The sequence below is a fragment of the Lucilia sericata genome, unplaced genomic scaffold (assembly GCF_015586225.1).
Source record: "Lucilia sericata isolate MDLA Ls3-8-SP2 unplaced genomic scaffold, ASM1558622v1 Contig001758F_arrow, whole genome shotgun sequence".
Classification (NCBI taxonomy): domain Eukaryota; kingdom Metazoa; phylum Arthropoda; class Insecta; order Diptera; family Calliphoridae; genus Lucilia; species Lucilia sericata.
In genome coordinates, this window is record NW_023995660.1 from 56,034 (window position 1) to 80,051 (window position 24,018).

The window sequence follows — 24,018 nt, forward strand, 5'->3', positions numbered from 1 at the left end:
CTAGTTCTGTTCTAGTTCTGTTCTAGTTCTGTTCTAGTTCTGTTCTAGTTCTGTTCTAGTTCTGTTCTAGTTCTGTTCTAATTCTGTTCTAGTTCTGTTCTAGTTCTGTACCAGTTCTGTTCTAGTTCTCTTCTAGTTATGCTCTAGTTCTCTTCTAGTTCTGTTTTAGTTCTTTTCTAATTCTATTCTAATTATGTTCTAGTTCTGTTCTAGTTGTGTTCTAGTTGTGTTCTAATTGTGTTCTAGCTGGGTTCTAGTTTTGTTCTAGTTGTGTTGTAGTTGTGTTCTAGTTGTGTTCTAGTTGTGTTCTAGCTGGGTTCTAGTTGTGTTCTAGTTGTGTTTTAATTGTATTCTAGTTATGTTCTAGTTGTGTTTTAGTTGTGTTCTAGTTCTGTTCAAGTTCTGTTCTAGTTCTGTTCTAGTTCTGTTCTAGTTCTGTTCTAGTTCTGTTCTAGTTCTGTTCTAGTTCTGTTCTAGTTCTGTTCCAGTTCTGTTCTAGTTCTGTTCTAGTTCTGTTCTAGTTCTGTTCTAGTTCTGTTCTAGTTCTGTTCTAGTTCTGTTCTAGTTCTGTTCTAGTTCTGTTCTAGTTCTGTTCTAGTCTGTTCTAGTTCTAGTTCTGTTCTAGTTCTGTTCTAGTTCTGTTCTAGTTCTGTTCTAGTTCTGTTCTAGTTCTGTTCTAGTTCTGTTCTAGTTCTGTTCTAGTTCTGTTCTAGTTCTGTTCTAGTTCTGTTCTAGTTCTGTTCTAGTTCTGTTCTAGTTCTGTTCTAGTTCTGTTCTAGTTCTGTTCTAGTTCTGTTCTAGTTCTGTTCTAGTTCTGTTCTAGTTCTGTTCTAGTTCTGTTCTAGTTCTGTTCTAGTTCTGTTCTAGTTCTGTTCTAGTTCTGTTCTAGTTCTGTTGTAGTTCTGTTCTAGTTCTTTTCTAGTTCTGTTCTAGTTCTGTTCTAGTTCAGTTCTAGTTCTGTTCTAGTTCTGTTCTAGTTCTGTTCTAGTTCTGTTCTAGTTCTGTTCTAGTTCTGTTCTAGTTCTGTTCTAATTCTGTTCTAGTTCTGTTCTAGTTCTGTACCAGTTCTGTTCTAGTTCTCTTCTAGTTATGTTCTAGTTCTCTTCTAGTTCTGTTTTAGTTCTTTTCTAATTCTATTATAATTATGTTCTAGTTCTGTTCTAGTTGTGTTCTAATTGTGTTCTAGTTATGTTCTAGTTTTGTTCTAGTTGTGTTGTAGTTGTGTTCTAGCTGGGTTCTAGTTGTGTTCTAGTTGTGTTTGAATTGTGTTCTAGTTATGTTCTAGTTGTGTTCTAGTTGTATTATAGTTCTGTTCTAGTTCTATTCTAGTTCTGTTCTAGTTCTGTTCTAGTTCTGTTCTAGTTCTATTCTAGTTCTGTTCTAGTTCTGTTCTAGTTCTGTTCTAGTTCTGTTCTAGTTCTGTTCTAGTTATGTTCCAGTTCTGTTCTAGTTTTGTTCTTGTTCTGTTTTAGCTCTGTACTACTTTTGTTGGAATTTATACAGTTTTCGTAAAGCCTTATATTAACGGTTCTATAAAAACCTTTCAAAGTAAATCTTTCCTAAAAATATGCATTTGAATATTAAATTAATTTTGTTCTGTAATCTTACTAAAATAATTTTTTTTAATGTTCTTATGTTTTTGTAGCAAAATATGTATTTAAAATATTAGCAAGAAAATACATTTACAAATGTATTTGATGTATTTTAGTTATCTTAAGAAACAGTTTAGTATTTAAAGCTATTAAAAACTTAAGGAAATTTAAAAAATCTTTTAATATATTTGAAAGCCTTAAAGCCAAACATATAATATTTTGTTTAATTTGTTGTTATTGTTTAAAAATATATATAAAAATTCTATTTTATTTTAAAAATAATAAAAAAATCCTACAAGTATGCAATATTCTATTAAAGAATAAAGAAATGAATACAACAGAAACACATTTCTTTTTATGAGCAGAAAAATATTTAATTTATTTTATATTTATTTAAAATATTTTATTCATGTAAGAAGATTTGTTAAATTTTTAATATATTTAATAAGTTTTTAGAAATCTCCTAAAATTATGCAATAGTTTTTATGATAGCACATATTTTTTTAAGACTTTGTTGCCTTTAAGAGAATTGTTATTTAAAGATATTTTTTTTTTTAAAAAAAGTATGTTTTTATTATAAAAAAAGATAACTTTAAAACACAACAACATTTCTTGTTTTTTGTTGTTTCCTTTAGACATCAGCATTCATTGTATTTAACAAATAAAAATTAATCAAGAAAACTTTTCATCACTTTCAATTGACAATTTAAACTTTCAGCAAAGAAATGTTTTTTCTTCTTTTTTTATTTTGTGAAGAAAACTTTACCACACTAAACAAATACATACGCATAATATTTACATAAAAACTTACACACTTACAAAAAAGTTAAAATCATACACAAGGACATAAACATATACATTTACAATCTTGACGTATAAAAAAGGAATAACTTAAGTTTATCAAAACTTTAGTTATTTACAAGTTTTAAAATTTTCCCTTTTTTTAAAAAAACAGAAAAGCTAAAAGGAAAAAAAATATCACAACAAACATAACAAATTTTCCAAAAACACACTCACACAACAACAACAATTCAAACTAACATTAAACAAAACAAGGATATTGCGTAAAAGTAAATGAAATGTGGCAACAATGTATGACGGCGTCGTTTTATATAGAATATTCTATGTATGTAAGTGTGTAAAAGTTTACAGGAGAGTCTGTGAGTGTGTGTATTAAAACTAGAAGGAAAATATCAACAACAACAACAATTTCAAACGACTACAAACGGGGGGTAATAATAGAAAATTATAAAAAATACTAACACACTTACAACAACTAGGATATTTTCACATACACACACTCTCTAATATAAATACAGTTAAAAGGAAAAACTCTAGACGAAAACCACAACAGCAAAATAGCACCAACAACAACAACAACTACGCAGACGTTATAAACATAAACAAGCGTCAATATACCAACAATAATAAAAACAACAACAAACCAACCAACAACATCAGCAAAAATCGTAATAGACCATTTCGTTTACGAGCACAAGACGTAATACTCTCTTTCTCATCGTAACACAAACTGTTTAAAACAGTGTAAAGGACCTTTTTTCTACTTTTTTTTTTGCATGAGCTTCTGCTTTTTTGTCGTATTTTATTTGTTTGAGAAATGAAATAAAATGAGAAAAAACAACACAAATACACACAATTTTATTTTTATATAAAATTCAGCAATTTTTTTTTAATAAATAAACAACTGAAACAAATAGAGAAAACACACGAATGTCAACAGGACTAAAACAGGACCAACTAGAAACCCTGTAAAAAATATCATCAAAGCAACAGAAAATCTTGTCTATAGTCCATACAATAGACTTGTTTTTAGTCCATGCAATAGACTTGTCTATAGTCCAGACTATAGTCTGGTCTATAGCCCAGACTATAGTCTTGTCTATAGTCCAGACTATAGTCTTGTCTATAGTCCAGACTATAGTCTTGTCTATAGTCCAGACTATAGTCTTGTCTATAGTCCAGACTATAGTCTTGTCTATAGTCCAGACTATAGTCTTGTCTATAATCCAGACTATAGTCTTGTCTATAGTCCAGACTATAGTCTTGTCTATAATCCAGACTATAGTCTTGTCTATAGTCCAGACTATAGTCTTGTCTATAGTCCAGACTATAGTCTTGTCTATAGTCCAGACTATAGTCTTGTCTATAGTCCAGACTATAGTCTTGTCTATAGTCCAGACTATAGTCTTGTCTATAGTCCAGACTATAGTCTTGTCTATAGTCCAGACTATAGTCTTGTCTATAGTCCAGACTATAGTCTTGTCTATAGTCCAGACTATAGTCTTGTCTATAGTCCAGACTATAGTCTTGTCTATAGTCCAGACTATAGTCTTGTCTATAGTCCAGACTATAGTCTTGTCTATAGTCCAGACTATAGTCTTGTCTATAGTCCAGACTATAGTCTTGTCTATAGTCCAGACTATAGTCTTGTCTATAGTCCAGACTATAGTCTTGTCTATAGTCCAGACTATAGTCTTGTCTATAGTCCAGACTATAGTCTTGTCTATAGTCCAGACTATAGTCTTGTCTATAGTCCAGACTATAGTCCAGACTATAGTCCAGACTATAGTCCAGACTATAGTCCAGACTATAGTCCAGACTATAGTCCAGACTATAGTCTTGTCTATAGTCCAGACTATAGTCTTGTCTATAGTCCAGACTATAGTCTTGTCTATAGTCCAGACTATAGTCTTGTCTATAGTCCAGACTAAATTTTGGAAAATTTTCTAATAACATAGAACATTTTGGAAAATTTTCTAAAAACATAGAACATTTTGGATAATTTTCTAAAAACATAGAACATCTTGAAAATTTTCAAAAAACATAGAAAATTGTGAAAATTTTCTAAAAACATAGAAAATTGTGAAAATTTTCTAAAAACATAGAAAATTGTAAAAATTTTCTAAAAACATATAAAATTGTAAAAATTTTCTAAAAACATGTAAAATTCTAAAAATTAAAAAAAACATAGAAGATTGTAAAAAATTTCTAGAAACATGGAAAACTGTGGGAATTTTCTAAAAACATAGAAAATTGTGAAAATTTTCTAAAAAACATAGAAAATTGTGAAAATTTTCTAAAAACATAGAAAATTGTGAAAATTTTCTAAAAACATATAAAATTGTAAAAATCTTCTAAAAACATAGAGAATTGTGATCATTTTCTAGAAACATAGAAGATTGTAAAAAATTTCGAGAAACATGAAAATTGTGAGAATTTTCTGAAAACATAGAAAATTGTAAAATGTGGGATATTTTGAAAAATAGTTGGTCCTCTCTTCCTATTGTTTTGCTAACATGGTTTCATCTATAAAAAAAAAAACAACAATAATAATAACAAACCCACTTAGACAAACCGGTAGAACACAAAAACTTGTGTGACATTAAAAACGTAAAATGTTTTCCAACACGGTCTCAACTTAACACCAACACACAAACCTATAACATAAACGAAAACAAAAAGAAACTAAATAGAAAAAAAAAACAGAAGGAAAAAAGAAAACCCACACGCGATTCTGTAACACACACACATACATACTTAAATACATTCACATAAGTCATGAAATTTTGTGTTGTATACAAAACTGTAGCCTGCTTATAGGCGTCTAGTAAATTCAAATATTGTATAAATGTATGTGTTTAGAATGTGTTATTGTATTATTTTGTATGTTTATGTATGCATCATCAAAAATGGTTGCTTTTGGAATATATATTTCATTCTCTCCTCCGCTCTTCCTCTTCAGCTATTTTTGCTCGTTTTTATATTCTTTTTATAGAATTTTTTAATATGTGTCTAGGATTTATTTACAGCACTCACTCACATTTACATACATAAAACATTTCCATAAGTGAGTGAGTGTATGTCTCAAATAAACCAAAACATGTGATGTTGTTTTGGATTATGGTTGGTGTGTGTTTTTTTTCGTTCTTTCTGAAAACACCAAGCATGTTAATACGTCATTGTTGTTTGGTTGTTTGTTATGTATAGTGGGCTTTTAGGCGTTCCTTTTTTTAGACTGGGCAACAGCTGTTAATGCAACAGTAGCAAACAGCAGCAGCATATTGTTTGAAACATTGAAATTTTTTGTCAGCCTTGTCGAGTGTTGTTGCATGATAAATGTCTGTATAAATGAGGAGTTTTCCTATTTTTCTGTTTTATTTCTCTAGCATTTAGCAAAGTAGCTACAAGATTTATTGCATTTTATGTTATTGTTTGTATTTGTTTCTCCTTTCTGTTACTGAGTTATTGAATTTTTCTTTTGGCCTATAAGTAGGCAATTGTTTGTGCAATATAAATTTATAACATTTATTATTTGTTTTTCCTAAGGGTTTGCTTAAGCCGTAAATTGTTTTTATTATTAATTAAATTTGTTTCTGTAGCAATTAAATTAATAGTTGTAGACTAGAAGCCTAAACTATTATAATTGTAGACAATAAAACATTTATAGTTGCACCTAAAGATAGGCTATAAATTTGTTATATAAATTTAATAGAGAAATGGACTTTTAATAGAAATAAGTAAGTATTGTAATACAAAGAAGGGACTAGAAGGTCTAAAGAACGAAGGAAGAAAGAAAGGAACGAACGAACGAACGAACGAACGAACGAAGAACGAACGAACGAACGAAACGAACGAACGAACGAACGACGAACGAAAACGAACGAACGAACGAACGAACGAACGAACGAACGAACGAACGAACGAACGAACGAACGAACGAAACGAACGAACGAACGAACAACGAACGAACGAAACGAAGAACGAACGAACGAACGAACGAACGAACGAACGAAACGAACGAACGAACGAACGAACGAACGAACGAACGAACAAACGAACGAAACGAACGAACGAACGAACGAACGAACGAACGAACGAACGAACGAACGAACGAACGAACGAACGAACGAACGAACGAAGAACGAACGAACGAACGAAACGAACGAACGAACGAACGAACGAACGAACGAACGAACGAACGAACGAACGAACGAAGAACGAACGAACGAACGAACGAACGAACGAAACGAACGAAACGAACGAACGAACGAACGAACTAACGAACTAACTAACTAACTAACTAACTAACTAACTAACTAACTAACTAACTAACTAACTACTAACTACTAACTACTAACTAACTAACTAACTAACTAACTAACTAACTACTAACTAACTAACTAACTAACTAACTAACTAACTAACTAACTAACTAACTACTAACTAACTAACTAACTAACTAACTAACTAACTAACTAACTAACTAACTAACTAACTACTAACTAACTAACTAACTAACTAACTAACTAACTAACTAACTAACTACTAGCTAACTAACTAACTAACTAACTAACTAACTAACTAACTAACTAACTAACTAACTAACTAACTACTAACTAACTAACTACCTAACCTAACTATCTAACTAACTAACTAGCAGCATTTGGAACATCAACAGTCTCGGCTTCATGTTGTTGGAGTCCTCTGCTTAGAAATACTTTCGGATAAAAAGAGCCCCTCGGATTCCTCTGCGTTTGCAATTGAGTAGCTTTTAATGATTTTGAAAGCTCTTGTTGAGCTTAACAACAATCTTCATGAATTATGGCTCCGATTATTGGTCTGCCGAGGCTTCGGCGGTCACTTATAGCCTCCGTGCCAAAATTCTGCAGCGATAGGTTACATTGATCTTTAGCTTTGCAGAGTAAGCAGCCCTTTTTCCGAATTAAAGAATTACATTTGAACGATTTACATAACTTACAAGAATCATTAATTTTTGTTTGCTGAAAACCCGGCAAAATAAAACCCCTATAACTTCTACAAAATCTTTCAAATTCTATTAATTCCTACATAAATTTAAACACAAGCCAACAACAATTACCCAAAAAAGTAATTTCCTAGCAATTCCTCACTCCACCAAAAAAAAAAAACTGCCACAATCATTGAATAATTTTACAAATCATTTGTAAATTTTTTTTGTTTCTTTTAGCTTTGAAGATGATCGGTGAAAAGCAAACACTTAGAGAAATACAAACAATTTGGTCAATTGAACATTAAAGCGTCAATAAAATATGCTGAAGAGAAAAATTAGTTTTTTCCTCCCCAGAAAAAAAAGGACGAATAAATAAAGAGAAGATGAACGTAGCCAAAAAAGGAAAAAACAAACGTAACAACCGAAAAAAAACTAAGACACGTTCAAACATAAATTGTATAAAAAGTATAGACAGCAAATAAAATACAAAAAAAAAAAAAACGTAATGGAATATAAAATAAGCTGAGCAACGACACAACGAGAGAAACAATTTTCTATAACGTTTAAAGATTTGTTTTCAAAACCGAAAATGGAAAAAAAAACTTACAAAAAAACCATTAAATACACATTTTATGTTGAAACACGCACCTTGTTTTATGATTACGCAACAAATAACAAAACAAATGTTAAGGCTAAAAGTATGCTTCACTTTTTTGGTGTAAATAATAAACCCTTAATACAACAATTTACATTTTTTACATTATCTTTAAACATTAAATTGCAAAGAAAGAGTAAATAATACAAACATCCTAAAAGTAGGCAACATTTTCTAATACACTGTAAAAGCCTAATGTTATGCAATACTTTTTTATTGTAATGTTATCTCACAAAAAGTAAATAAACTCTAAAAATTATAACAAACAAATGGTTTATGATTATTTGTAGTATCAAATTTGTCTATAAATATTTGTTAACACTTTGTTTCCCTTTTTCTACAGTCATTTACTATAAATGACAAATATTATTAAGTAAATAAGATTGACCCTTTTATTTAAACAAAACAGCAAAAGGGTTAAAGGTGTGTTTCTAAATCTCTTTTGGTATTAATGTCTTTGAATGTGTTAAATATTAATTGCCTGTAATTAGGGGTAGTTTTTTTTCTGGTTCTAACACCGCCTGACTTTATACTCTTATAAATACAAATTGTTTTCATTCGTTTTTTTTTCTTCTGCAGGAATTATTAATAAAGCAAAATGTGTATAACAAATAATAAGGGAATTTGATATTTATATACCAAAACCAGGGACAAAAAATATTTCTGTTTGTCACTTAAATACATATAAAAAACATACCTTTTTGTCTGGAGGGCTATAGCTCTGGTTGTTGTAGTTATTTGTTAAAGTAAATTATAACTGGAATTAGAAAGAGAGAGAAAGAGAAAACATGAAATGGAGAATTATTACAACAAATTAATTATAATTAAAGCGTGTCAAAACAATGGCCATTATATTTTAGTTTATGACAAAATATTAAAGCATACATTAAGGGGTTTTTTAATGAAAAAGAGTTATTAAATACTACATTAATGTTTAAGTTCTATTGATTTAATTTTTGTAATAATGGACTACAAAGTGGTCTAGATTAGCACTAGAACTGAAATAGAACTGAACTAGAACAGAACTAGAACAGAACTAGAACAGCAATTGAACAGAACTAGAACAGAACTGAACAGAACTGAACTAGAACTGAACTAGAACTGAACTAGAACTGAACTAGAACTGAACTAGAACTGAACTAGAACTAGAACTGAACTAGAACTGAACTAGAACTGAACTAGAACTGAACTAGAACTGAACTAGAACTGAACTAGAACTGAACTAGAACTGAACTAGAACTGAACTAGAACTGAACTAGAACTAGAACTGAACTAGAACTGAACTAGAACTGAACTAGAACTGAACTAGAACTGAACTAGAACTGAACTAGAACTGAACTAGAACTGAACTAGAACTGAACTAGAACTGAACTAGAACTGAACTAGAACTGAACTAGAACTGAACTAGAACTGACTAGAACTGAACTAGAACTGAACTAGAACTGAACTAGAACTGAACTAGAACTGAACTAGAACTGAACTAGAACTGAACTAGAACTGAACTAGAACTGAACTAGAACTGAACTAGAACTGAACTAGAACTGAACTAGAACTGAACTAGAACTGAACTAGAACTGAACTAGAACTGAACTAGAACTGAACTAGAACTGAACTAGAACTGAACTAGAACTGAACTAGAACTGAACTAGAACTGAACTAGAACTGAACTAGAACTGGACTAACTAGAACTGAACTAGAACTGAACTAGAACTGAACTAGAACTGAACTAGAACTGAACTAGAACTGAACTAGAACTGAACTAGAACTGAACTAGAACTGAACTAGAACTGAACTAGAACTGAACTAGAACTGAACTAGAACTGAACTAGAACTGAACTAGAACTGAACTAGAACTGAACTAGAACTGAACTAGAACTGAACTAGAACTGAACTAGAACTGAACTAGAACTGAACTAGAACTGAACCATAACTGAAATAGAACTGAACTAAAAATGAATTAGAACTTAACTAGAACTATTTACATATACGTACATATATTTAATTTAATAAAAACATTTGCCTTATAAGTATGCAATAAAATATACAAAACTCAATTTATCTGCATGTTTATTTTATCTCTAGCCTTAAACTATGTTATAGAAATATTTATTTTTGCTAAATTTCCTACAAATGTTCTGTGAACTGTACGGAATGATATTTTTGTATAGAACAAATTTTGCAACATTTTCTATTGAAAAGTGTCTATTTTTTGTAGAGAAACTTTAGCATAACCATTGAACCCTATAAGTAGGCAATAAAATATACCAAAATCAATTCGTTTTCAACATTAACATTCTTAAAACTGCCTTAAAGCATGCTATTGAAATATTTATTTTTGCTAATTTTCCTACAAACGTTCTGTGAACTCTTGAGCTCTTTTTTTTTCCTTTATATATGAGGAGTTCTGTTTTTTTTGAAACCAACCAGAAGGATAAAATCTCTACAATACCTTGATACTGATAAACATCAGAGATTTTTTAAACTTACATTACATTTCTTCTATTCTGTTCATCTGTTTAAATAAAAATATCATCATGTGATAAAGTTCTGCTTTTAAAACAACTTCACATTAAAATGCAGTAAAACATTCTTTGTAACTTTCAAGTAAATGGCAGGGCAATGCTGACTGACTGGTTGACTCTGGTGTGTGTTGCAATTCTATTTGAAGTTTTGAAATTTTATTTTTTCTTTTTCATATTTTTCCTTGTTGAATAGTTGTCATTAGATATTTGTAACAGTTGTAATGGAAGAGAAGGAAAAAAATACTAAGTTTTTTTTTTCTTCGTATATTTTGTTAGCAACTTTGTATTTGTTCTGGTGTTCATTGACAGCCAACTATTGAAGGAATATTATTTGTTAGAGTTGCTTTTCGGGGACAAAGCCGAAGGGAGTGAGCAATTGTAGCATTTTTGTGTTTTATGAATTGAACTTGATGACGCTAGATAACAAGTTTCAAATGTTATGGCATGTTATTTACGATGTTTACAAAAGTTTAAACAATTTTTTGTCTCTATCTCTAATTCTGTCTTCTTCTAGTTCGTTTTATTTGCTTACAGTTTATATTAAAGGGTTTGTTTAAAAAACCGTAAGAAGTTTCATATTTAAAGCGCCTTAAAGTATACATTTTTTAGTTAAACATATCAACACCTAAAAATATGCTGTGATCTTTTTCAAATTTAAATTTTCCTTTATCTGTTACACACATAATATGAGCGGGAAACAAAAAAATTTGTTGCCTACTTTTAGTAAGTTTTTATTACAAAAAAATCATTATTATCTCCATTTTCATTGTTTATTTCTCCCCCATTTGCCACAAACAACCCAAAATCATATTCATTGTTGAAAATATATAAATTTTGTATTTTTTTTTTTTTTTTTTTTTGTACAAAGATTTATTACCACTTGTCAGTTCTCATCTCAAGAAAAGACATTCATATATTTCATGGTTTTTATTTAACATTTTTCTAAGACAAATTTTGCAGGGCTTTTCATAAAACTTTTGCCATTTTGTTGATATGGTTGGCCAAAGTACAAGAAATGTGTGAACAGCTAAGAAATAATATAAAAAAAATATAAATAAATCGAAAAACATCTAAAGTTTTATGAGATTTTTGTTGTTCTTGTTATATCTTTCATGGTTTCTACGCCTTTTTTCCCTTTTTTCCTACAAGAATTTATTATGTTTGATTGCTTTTTCTTTGTTGTCCCTAAAAGTATGTGTTATTTTCTTTTGCTAGAATTTAGTGACGCCATTTTTTCTCTTTTTTAGTTTTTTGTTTATTTCTTTTCGGTTTTTATGTATGAGTATAATTGTATAGATTTATCAACTATTTGTTAGAAAATTGCTAAAAACAAGCGCTAATAGTCAATTTATTTGGATTTCTTGTTGGGACTTTTAAAATGGGAAAAGAAACTGAAATCAAACTAAGTGGACAGTAATGAAGATATTGTAAAAAACTATCAAAAATAAAAAAAAAAAAAAATAATATAAAAGAGAAAAGTTTTTTATAAAATGATTTCTCTTGAAAAACTTCAGATATTTATGAAATGAAATGTTATAGATTATTGAAAGAAAATGTTTCCGATACGAATTTAAATAGAACTAAACTAAAACTAAACTAGGACAGAACTAGTACTGACCTAGAACTAGAACTGAACTAGATCTGAACTAGATCTGAACTAGAACTGAACTAGAACTAAACTAGAACTGAACTAGAACTGATCTAGAACTGAACTAGAACTGAACTAGAACTGAACTAGACCTGAACTAGAACTGAACTAGAACTGAACTAGAACTGAACTAGAACTGAACTTGAACTGAACTAGAACTGAACTAGAACTGAACTAGAACTGAACTAGAACTAAACTAGAACTGAACTAGAACCGAACTAGAACTGAACTAGAACTGAACTAGAACTGAATTAGAACTGAACTAGAACTGAACTAGAACTGAACTAGAACTGAACTAGAACTAGAACTGAACTAGAACTGAACTAGAACTGAACTAGAACTGAACTAGAACTGAACTAGAACTGAACTAGAACTGAACTAGAACTGAACTAGAACTGAACTAGAACTGAACTAGAACTGAACTAGAACTGAACTAGAACTGAACTAGAACTGAACTAGAACTGAACTAGAACTGAACTAGAACTGAACTAGAAAACTAGAACTGAACTAGAACTGAACTAGAACTGAACTAGAACTGAACTAGAACTGAACTAGAACTGAACTAGAACTGAACTAGAACTGAACTAGTACTGAACTAGAACTGAACTAGAACTGAACTAGAACTGAACTAGAACTGAACTAGAACTGAACTAGAACTGAACTAGAACTGAACTAGAACTGAACTAGAACTGAACCAGAACTGAACTAGAACTGAACTAGAACTGAACTAGAACTGAACTAGAACTGAACTAGAACTGAACTAGAACTGAACTAGAACTGAACTAGAACTGAACTAGAAATGAACTAGAACTGAACTAGAACCGAACTAGAACTGAACTGAACTAGACTGAACTAGAAATGAACTAGAACCGAACTAGAACTGAATTAGTACAGAACTACCACTTAATTCATATTAAATCTAATTAATAATTAATATTCCAAAAATTATGCTGCAACTTTTCTAACAAAATTCGTCTTTTATATATTTTTTTGCAATTTTCACTCTTAAAATGCCATTTAGTTTTATAAACTGTTCATAATTCTTTGCCAGAATCTAAATGTAATAAAAAATTCATTAAAAATATTTTAACAAGATTTATTTGTTCGAGAAAAAAGACACTCTTTCCCCCCAAAATCCTTTCTCATATTTATACAGACACACACATACATACACTTAAACAAAGAATTAACTATAGCTTAAAACAGCAGCATACAAACAGGATGAACCCCCCACAACCAAAAGGCAGCAGGCACAAGACAAAATAACAACAGCTACAAAAAAAGTATTGCGTTGAAAGTTTATAAAAAATTCAACTAAATTCTAATTACACATACGAATGACGACAAAATCTACTAACAAAAAAAACACTGTCTATACACATGCACACTTAACAGTGATAGACAAAGACATGCAAAGAGTTTATAACTAAAAGGAGAGTATAATGTTGATAACTACTACCAAACTACCATTAACTTTAATATTTCCCTAAACATCTGTGTTACTTCCCAGGACAGAGTATTAATGCATACTCATATAGTGAGACGCACACAAAAACACTCATAGATTTCTATATAAATACAAAGAAACTAAAATAAAACTGTGTGAATAAAGTTAGAAAAAAGTAGAATCAAGGAACTCAACTGGATTAAGGTTTAAAGGAAAGAATTATTTTATGAGGCGAAAAGCTAAAGCAAAAATCTGTTTTTAATGTCGATATTTCAGATATAAACTATAGTCTAGGATATATACTTGCCGATAGTCAAGGATATAGACTTGTTTATAGTTAAGATTATGAAATAGTTCTGAACTACCGATTTTACTACATTCTGGAATATCGACTAGTCGGACTATTAATCTTTCTTCGATAATCCAGATTACTGACTATTCCATAAAGAAGATTTTCGGCTGATATATATTTTAGACTATCGATTGGTCTATAGTCCTCACTACCGACTAGTCTAACCGAAATAACTTCCTCCATACCCAATAAAGCTATCACACTTTAAGTAGACATACCTACGTGCAAATGTATACGTTTCTTTTTGAAAATATGAATACATATCCTTCGCTCGGCATATATCGTTTTAACATAATTTCTGCGGTAAAATTAACTTTATGAACTGTTGAACATATCGAAACTTCAACCATAGACTTCTCTCATACTACAACCTACATGTAGTTAGTATTTATATTTTACATACATATTTTCGAAGTATCATCTATTTATGCACGTTACAGGCAAAATCCAGCCATCAACATTAAGGTATCATGGAAAATGAAAAACTTTTTTTAAGGGTAAAAATGAAAAACAATAAGGAAATTCTGTTTATTTGCAACTCTCACTCTTTAACACATACACACTTACACATTTACTGGAAAAACAATTGCAAAATGAAAAAGAAAAAAAAACACATAACGACAAAAATATCCTTAATATAAGAAAAACAATAACGTCTAATGTGTGTAAGAGTGTACACACAAATGTCTAGAGTCGTCTAAGGAGCAACACACCAGCACCAACGACGTCAACAAGACAAAGGTAACGCCATAGTGCACAACATTTAAACATCAAATACGAGCAACGAAAGAAACTTAATGTTGGAAAAATGTGTTTATTTCTTTCGTTTCCTTATAACTTTGAACTCCCTGGGAGTTTAGCAAAGCCAATACAGTTGGTTATTAGACCGAACGGCCAACAGGCAAGCAGTTAAAAAGTTTAAATAAGATCTTAATACATATTAGAAAGTAAACTATACACAAGAAGGTATAAACAGGATATAATTTAACGAGTCAGTAACAAGAAGTACTTATAGTTAAAAGAAAATAGGGAAAATGATTTTGAAAAATGCTACAAGTTAAGAAAAACCGAAGGAGAATGGAACTAAAACAGAACTAGTACAGAACAGAACTAGAACAGAACTAGGACAGAATTAGAACAGAACTAGAACAGAACTAGAACAGAACTAGAACAGAACTAGAACTAGAACAGAACTAGAACAGAACTAGAACAGAACTAGAACAGAACTAGAACAGAACTAGAACAGAACTAGAACAGAACTAGAACAGAACTAGAACAGAACTAGAACAGAACTAGAACAGAACTAGAACAGAACTAGAACAGAACTAGAGCAGAACTAGAGCAGAACTAGAACAGAACTAGAACAGAACTAGAGCAGAACTAGAGCAGAACTAGAACAGAACAGAACTAGAACAGAACTAGAAGAGAACTAGAACAGAACTAGAACAGAACTAGAACAGAACTAGAACAGAATTAGAACAGAACTAGAACAGAACTAGAACAGAACAGAACTAGAACAGAACTAGAACAGAACTAGAACAGAACTAGAACAGAACTAGAACAGAACTAGAACAGAACTAGAACAGAACTAGAACAGAACTAGAACAGAACTAGAACAGAACTAGAACAGAACTAGAACAGAACTAGAACAGAACTAGAACAGAACTAGAACAGAACTAGAACAGAACTAGAACAGAACTAGAACAGAACTAGAACAGAACTAGAACAGAACTAGAACAGAACTAGAACAGAACTAGAACAGAACTAGAACAGAACTAGAACAGAACTAGAACAGAACAGAACTAGAACAGAACTAGAACAGAACTAGAACAGAACTAGAAACAGAACTAGAACAGAACCTAGAACAGAACTAGAACAGAACTAGAACAGAACTAGAACAGAACTAGAACAGAACTAGAACAGAACTAGAACAGAACTAGAACAGAACTAGAACAGAACTAGAACAGAACTAGAACAGAACTAGAACAGAACTAGAACAGAACTAGAACAGAAACTAGAACAGAACTAGAACAGAACTAGAACAGAACTAGAACAGAACTAGAACAGAACTAGAACAGAACTAGAACAGAACTAGAACAGAACTAGAACAGAACTCGAACTAGAACTAGAACAGAACTAGAACAGAACTAGAACAGAACTAGAACAGAACTAGAACAGAACTAGAACAGAACTAGAACAGAACTAGAACAGAACTAGAACAAACTAGAACAGAACTAGAACAGAACTAGAACAGAACTAGAACAGAACTAGAACAGAACTAGAACAGAACTAGAACAGAACTGAACTAGAACAGAACTAGAACAGAACTAGAACAGAACTAGAACAGAACTAGAACAGAACTAGAACAGAACTAGAACAGAACTAGAACTAGAACAGAACTAGAACAGAACTAGAACAAAACTAGAACAGAACTAGAACAGAACTAGAACAGAACTAGAACAGAACTAGAACAGAACTAGAACAGAACTAGAACAGAACTAGAACAGAACTAGAACAGAACTAGAACAGAACTAGAACAGAACTAGAACAGAACTAGAACAGAACTAGAACAGAACTAGAACAGAACTAGAACAGAACTAGAACAGAACTAGAACAGAACTAGAACAGAACTAGAACAGAACTAGAACAGAACTAGAACAGAACTAGAACAGAACTAGAACAGAACTAGAACAGAACTAGAAGAGAACTAGAAGAGAACTAGAAGAGAACTAGAACAGAACTAGAACAGAACTAGAATAGAACTAGAACAGAACTAGAACAGAACTAGAACAGAACTAGAACAGAACTAGAACAGAACTAGAACAGAACTAGAACAGAACTAGAACAGAACTAGAACACAACTGGAACAGAACTAAAACAGAACTAGAAAATTAAATGAATGAAATGGCAATGAAACATAGCCTACGCAATTGGTTTGATCTTAGGTCTAGTTCCCCCCTTTAAAAATATGTCTGTTGCAAGCCAGCCTTAAAACCTAATATAACCCTTGTCCTTACAATTGTAGATGTAGTGGTTGTATGTAAAAAACTTAACCTTTAAATAAGAATTTATGTTAAATAATAAAACAGAAAAAAAGCCAAACTGACTGGCAAATACTCTTAGCCCCTTGCAAACTCTTAGTAGTAAAGACTAGAGTAAAATTGTAATAATTTTTCAACTGTGTTGCTGTCTTTTATTTCTCTGTTTTTATTTCTTTCCAAGCTCTTTATAAAAGAAGTAGGCTAGACGAAGTCATCATCTATGGTTAGGGAAATGCTCGTAAATAAGAAGCAGCAGCAAAGAACTGAGAAGAAATAAAAAAGGACATAAATGCACTCTGGGTTTCCTTTGTTTTAAGACCAGACTGTAGACAACACAAATCAGTCACTTTAGTTTTATTTTTCTCTACTTGTTAAATATTTTAAGAAGCATCTAAATATAAATGATAATGCTGATGAGGGAAAATGCAAGGGAAAATTAAAAAATAAAGAAAAAAATTGAATTGAAATAAATAAAGCAAGAAAAATTATCTCTTTTGCATATTTGCTAAACATTTGTGTGACATGAGTGCATACAGTGGGTAATAAAATTAAAGTTACTATAAAAAGTCTTTTAAAAATTTGCTGGCAATTTTTAATGTTTTAAAAAGATATTGTCACGTACTGTAGGAATTACATATATAAGAACGTTTTAAATCAGTAGTCTAACCTCAGAAGGACATATCCCCACATAACACCCACACACACCGACACTACAATTAACACATATACACTTCCATGAAACATTTAAATTTAGTTCATTTTTTACACATTCATTTGTGTACTTCCTTTTCCTCCTTCAGCTGTGAATGTATGTGTGTAAGAGTGTAAAAGACTTTATGAAAAATATTTAGTCTGATGTTTGAAGGCAACAGCCGTAGAAGAAGAAAAAATGTTAATAATGTTGATGTTGAAAATGATAGTAACCATCCTTTTACAGCTCCAGCCCCTACACAATGCTGTCATCATCTCCACCATCAGCAGCAATAACAACAATTTTCCTCCCTTTTACCCATTGTCAGCTTTTTAACATCAAAGAGTGTTAACCTGCTTATAGCTGTGTAAGGCTGAGTATTTTTTTCCATTCTTTTGCATAATTTCCTTTAGTTTTTCTTTATAAAATGAGAATTGAAACAAAAAAGAAAAAAAAAATCAGCATTAAAAATCCAACAGTTTCAAGTATGATCATCATCATTACTTGTATGCTTATAAAATATTTATGATGCATTTAATGCAATTCATTTCATTATATTTTTCTTTATTATTTTCCACTCTACTTTACTTTGGCGTTATTTATTGAAATAGAAAAAAATTTAGAGGAAAGAGTTTTAAATTATATTATTTTTCATTAGAATGAGAAAAAATGTATGCAACAACAATAATAAAATGATAAAAATATGAATAGAAAATTATGTTAAAGGTAAATTGAATTTTATTGGAAGATAATATGTATGATGCCTAAATGTAGGCAATACAAAATTTAAAAACAGTGTTTTAGTTTTAGTTCAGTTCTAGTTCGGTTCTAGTTCAGTTCTAGTTCAGTTCTAGTTCAGTTCTAGTTCAGTTCTAGTTCAGTTCTAGTTCAGTCTAGTTCAGTTCTAGTTCAGTTCTAGTTCAGTTCTAGTTCAGTTCTAGTTCAGTTCTAGTTCAGTTCTAGTTCAGTTCTAGTTCAGTTCAGTTCTAGTTCAGTTCTAGTTCAGTTCTAGTTCAGTTCTAGTTCAGTTCTAGTTCAGTTCTAGTTCAGTTCTAGTTCAGTTCTAGTTCAGTTCTAGTTCAGTTCTAGTTCAGTTCTAGTTCAGTTCTAGTTCAGTTCTAGTTCAGTTCTAGTTCAGTTCTAGTTCAGTTCTAGTTCAGTTCTAGTTCAGTTCTAGTTCAGTTCTAGTTCAGTTCTAGTTCAGTTCTAGTTCAGTTCTAGTTCAGTTCTAGTTCAGTTCTAGTTCAGTTCTAGTTCAGTTCTAGTTCAGTTCTAGTACAATTCTAGTTCAGTTCTAGTTCAGTTCAGTTCTAGTTCAGTTCTAGTTCAGTTCTAGTTCAGTTCTAGTTCAGTTCTAGTTCAGTTCTAGTTCAGTTCTAGTTCAGTTCTAGTTCAGTTCTAGTTCAGTTCTAGTTCAGTTCTAGTTCAGTTCTAGTTCAGTTCTAGTTCAGTTCTAGTTCAGTTCTAGTTCAGTTCTAGTTCAGTTCTAGTTCAGTTCTAGTTCAGTTCTAGTTCAGTCTAGTTCAGTTCTAGTTCAGTTCTAGTTCAGTTCTAGTTCAGTTCTAGTTCAGTTCTAGTCAGTTCTAGTTCAGTTCTAGTTCAGTTCTAGTTCAGTTCTAGTTCAGTTCTAGTTCATTTCTAGTTCAGTTCTAGTTCAGTTCTAGTTCAGTTCTAGTTCAGTTCTAGTTCAGTTCTAGTTCAGTTCTAGTTCAGTTCTAGTTCAGTTCTAGTTCAGTTCTAGTTCAGTTCTAGTTCAGTTTAGTTCTAGTTCAGTTTAGTTCTAGTTCAGTTTAGTTCTAGTTCAGTTTAGTTCTAGTTCGGTTTATTTCTAGTTCAGTTCTAGTTCAGTTCTAGTTCAGTTCTAGTTCAGTTCTAGTTCAGTTCTAGTTCAGTTCTAGTTCAGTTCTAGTTCAGTTCTAGTTCAGTTCTAGTTCAGTTCTAGTTCAGTTCTAGTTCAGTTCTAGTTCTAGTTCTGTTCTAGTTCAGTTCTAGTTCAGTTCTAGTTCAGTTCTAGTTCAGTTCTAGTTCAGTTCTAGTTCAGTTCTAGTTCAGTTCTAGTTCAGTTCTAGTTCTAGTTCAGTTCTAGTTCAGTTCTAGTTCAGTTCTAGTTCAGTTCTAGTTCAGTTCTAGTTCAGTTCTAGTTCAGTTCTAGTTCAAATTCTAGTTCAGTTCTAGTTCAGTTCTAGTTCAAGTTCTAGTTCAGTTCTAGTTCAGTTCTAGTTCAGTTCTAGTTCAGTTCTAGTTCAGTTCTAGTTCAGTTCTAGTTCAGTTCTATTTCAGTTTCTAGTTCAGTTCTAGTTCAGTTCTATTTCAGTTCTAGTTCAGTTCTAGTTCAGTTCTAGTTTCAGTTCTAGTTCAGTTCTAGTTCAGTTCTAGTTCAGTTCTATTTCAGTTTCTAGTTCAGTAGTTCAGTAGTTCAGTTCTAGTTTCAGTTCTAGTTCAGTTCTTCAGTAGTCAGTTCTAGTTCAGTTCTAGTCAGTTTCTAGTTCAGTTTCAGTTCTAGTTCTAGTTCAGTTCTAGTTCAGTTCTAGTTCAGTTCTAGTTCAGTTCTAGTTCAGTTCTAGTTCAGTTCTAGTTCAGTTCTAGTTCAGTTCTAGTTCTTTCTAGTTCAGTTCTAGTTCAGTTCTAGTTCAGTTCTAGTTCAGTTCTAGTTAAGTTCTAGTTCAGTTCTATTTCAGTTCTAGTTCAGTTCTAGTTCAGTTCTAGTTCAGTTCTAGTTCAGTTCTAGTTCAGTTCTAGTTCAGTTCTAGTTCAGTTCTAGTTCAGTTCTAGTTCAGTTCTAGTTCAGTTCTAGTTCAGTTAGTTCAGTTCTAGTTCAGTTCTAGTTCAGTTCTAGTTCAGTTCTAGTTCAGTTCTAGTTCAGTTCTAGTTCAGTTCTAGTGTTCAGTTCTAGTTCAGTTCTAGTTCAGTTCTAGTTCAGTTCTAGTTCAGTTCTAGTTCAGTTCTAGTTCAGTTCTAGTTCAGTTCTAGTTCAGTTCTAGTTCAGTTCTAGTTCGTTCTAGTTCAGTTCTAGTTCAGTTCTAGTTCAGTTCTAGTTCAGTTCTAGTTCAGTTCTAGTTCAGTTCTAGTTCAGTTCTAGTTCAGTTCTAGTTCAGTTCTAGTTCAGTTCTAGTTCAGTTCTAGTTCAGTTCTAGTTCAGTTCTAGTTCAGTTCTAGTTCAGTTCTAGTTCAGTTCTAGTTCAGTTCTAGTTCAGTTCTAGTTCAGTTCTAGTTCAGTTCAGTTCTAGTTCAGTTCTAGTTCAGTTCTAGTTCAGTTCTAGTTCAGTTCTAGTTCAGTTCTAGTTCAGTTCTAGTTCAGTTCTAGTTCAGTTCTAGTTCAGTTCTAGTTCAGTTCTAGTTCAGTTCTAGTTCAGTTCTAGTTCAGTTCTAGTTCAGTTCTAGTTCAGTTCTAGTTCAGTTCTAGTTCAGTTCTAGTTCAGTTCTAGTTCAGTTCTAGTTCAGTTCTAGTTCAGTTCTAGTTCAGTTCTAGTTCAGTTCTAGTTCAGTTCTAGTTCAGTTCTAGTTCAGTTCTAGTTCAGTTCTAGTTCAGTTCTAGTTCAGTTCTAGTTCAGTTCTAGTTCAGTTCTAGTTCAGTTCTAGTTCAGTTCTAGTTCAGTTCTAGTTCAGTTCTAGTTCAGTTCTAGTTCAGTTCTAGTTCAGTTCTAGTTCAGTTCTAGTTCAGTTCTAGTTCAGTTCTAGTTCAGTTCTAGTTCAGTTCTAGTTCAGTTCTAGTTCAGTTCTAGTTCAGTTCTAGTTCAGTTCTAGTTCAGTTCTAGTTCAGTTCTAGTTCAGTTCTAGTTCAGTTCTAGTTCAGTTCTAGTCAGTTCTAGTTCAGTTCTAGTTCAGTTCTAGTTCAGTTCTAGTTCAGTTCTAGTTCAGTTCTAGTTCAGTTCTAGTTCAGTTCTAGTTCAGTTCTAGTTCAGTTCCTAGTTCAGTTCTAGTTCAGTTCCAGTTCAGTTCTAGTTCAGTTCTAGTTCTGTTCTAGTTCAATTCTAGTTTCATCTGGTTCTGTTATAGTTCAATTCTACTCCAGTTCTAGTTTAGTTACATTTTTATATTAAACTAAAATACTTTGTTGAGCTTTATTTCCTGAAATCTTATTTAAATTCCATTTATGATAAATCCTTGTTGTCCTTCCTTTACTATCTTAAATTTAATAAACATTGTATGCTTTTAGGTGTTAAATGAATAACGACAACACAACAGCAATTCAACAATTATCTATTAGACAACAAAAAAGAGGAAAAAATAAATTTTAGCAACTCAAACAAAATGATAATCCCATTGTTGTTGTAGCTAGTTTGCAAAATCATTAATTAAGTAACTTTATCTAAACTGCAAGACAACACAAAACTCTTTTTGTTTAAATAAAATTTGAATTTTATTAAAAAAATAATTTGTTCACTTTTTTCCTGTTAGTGTTATTGTTGATAAAGCAACAATGAAGTGTTTTAAACTTCTTAGTATAGAACAGATTTCATACATACATATGTATGAATATATAGTCAAAACTTAACAAGGATACATGCATAAGGACGGACAGACACAGACAACACTTCACATACAGACTATTTTGTTAATGAACAAATATAAACAGAGCATAGTTTTAGGTGTACAGGGGGAAAGGTACATACTATAGTAGTAATATGCATGTGTAATCATATGTAGAAAATAGTTGTTAGTACGAGGAGTTAGTAGAAGTAGTTGTTTAAAATTCGTCTGTTTGTATGTGTTTACAAAAAGGATTCATTTGGTAAGGCAAGTGGCATGTGTGGTAAATTGGGTGGTAATAGAAAATGTTAGTAGCAACTGTAACAACTACAATAACAACAGTTGTAGTAGACAACAAACTAACAATAAACAACAACATTGTATTGTTTGTATACAACAACAGCAACCATCTATTCACACAAAATCACACACATCTAGACAAACATTTGTGGATGTACAGCTGTGTTCAAAAAAATAGGAGTGAGACTTCAAAATAATTGTGCAGGTTATTTTTAAAAAGAAACATTTGCGGAAATCCAATATTTTTCACGATATTTGTTTGTTAGGTGTTTAAAATAAAAAACGAATGAAATTTTTTATATAGCTTCATTAGTTCTTTTGTTATTTACTTTTTTCGGAATCCATATCAGATTACGACTGTTCAAAAAAATAGGAGTATGGTATATTCTCTAACCTAAGTTAGACTAATTTTCATCATTCGTAGTAAATATTAAAAATATAGTATAAAATTCTTGTATTTGAATAAATTTAAGCAATTTTAAACACAGTTCACGATTATTTCATTTAAAATCATGAAAAAAGTGTCAGAATTTACGAAAGGGGAAATCTGTTTAAATATCTTGGAAATTATGAAAATATCGCGAAAAGAAAAATAAAATATCTCAAGCTAATTTCATTAAAAGATTATTTGAATACTTTAAGAAGTAAAATTTTTTAAAATCTCTCATAAAAACTAAACATTTTATGCAAAAATGATAAGCGCTAACGGCGAGGTTTTAAAATTAATCTCATTAGGACGTCCTAAAATATTGAAACTTAGCCAAATTGTAGTTATAAAACATCGTGATCAATATTCAATTAGTTCAGATCAATTTTCAAACAAAATTTTTTTGAAAACATTTAATTTCAGACCATAAAGCATATAGTCAAATCCATAAAGATTGCCAAGTGCCACATTTAGAGGTGGTTTCATACATGGATGAATTTTTAATGCAAGAATACGACAACAAATTGTGTTTTTAAATCTAAATGAATTCAGAAAATATATTGGAAGTCCATTAATCGAAAAATATTAAGCTATAACCAACTTTCAAAGAATTAGTATAACAGGAATGATTCAAGACGGGTCTTGACAAAAGGGTATGGCCTAATAAATTGTAGAATGGAATCGTAGACCAAAGATTGTAGGTAAACATATTACCCCAAGATATGTTCTCATATTCCCAAAAAACAAAGTTGATAAAATGGCGATGTAGTCTTATGAAAACATGATTGATTCCAAAATGGTGGAAGCACGTTCCATAGGAAGTAGGCAATGATATGGTTGTCGACTTACTGATTGTAAAACAAATCGTTAAAAAACCTTGCGTATAACGTCTTTTAACTGTTTCCCAATAAATTACAGCATATTTGTGGATAATCGTCCACGATATGCGTCATCAAGCTCCTCAAAGCCGTTGTCGGAAAGACATTAAGTTCTGGAGACTCAGATACCCAAATTTTAAATAAAAACTTGACAAAATAGCTGATGTTGTATTGCTACACACTAATTAATAATATTTTAGATGAAAGTCCTTTCTTTTTTTGTTT

At 31.2% G+C, this 24,018-nt stretch overlaps 1 long non-coding RNA gene across 2 annotated transcripts in view; it reads right to left on the reverse strand.

Moving 5' to 3' along the window:
• LOC119612608 overlaps window positions 1-24,018 on the reverse strand; it is a 71,253-nt gene that overhangs the window by 29,835 nt on the left and 17,400 nt on the right. For both annotated transcript variants that reach the window (XR_005232160.1, XR_005232161.1), the window contains exon 2: window positions 8,715-8,774. This is a non-coding gene — a long non-coding RNA (uncharacterized LOC119612608). The remainder of the gene's footprint in view (window positions 1-8,714; window positions 8,775-24,018) is intronic.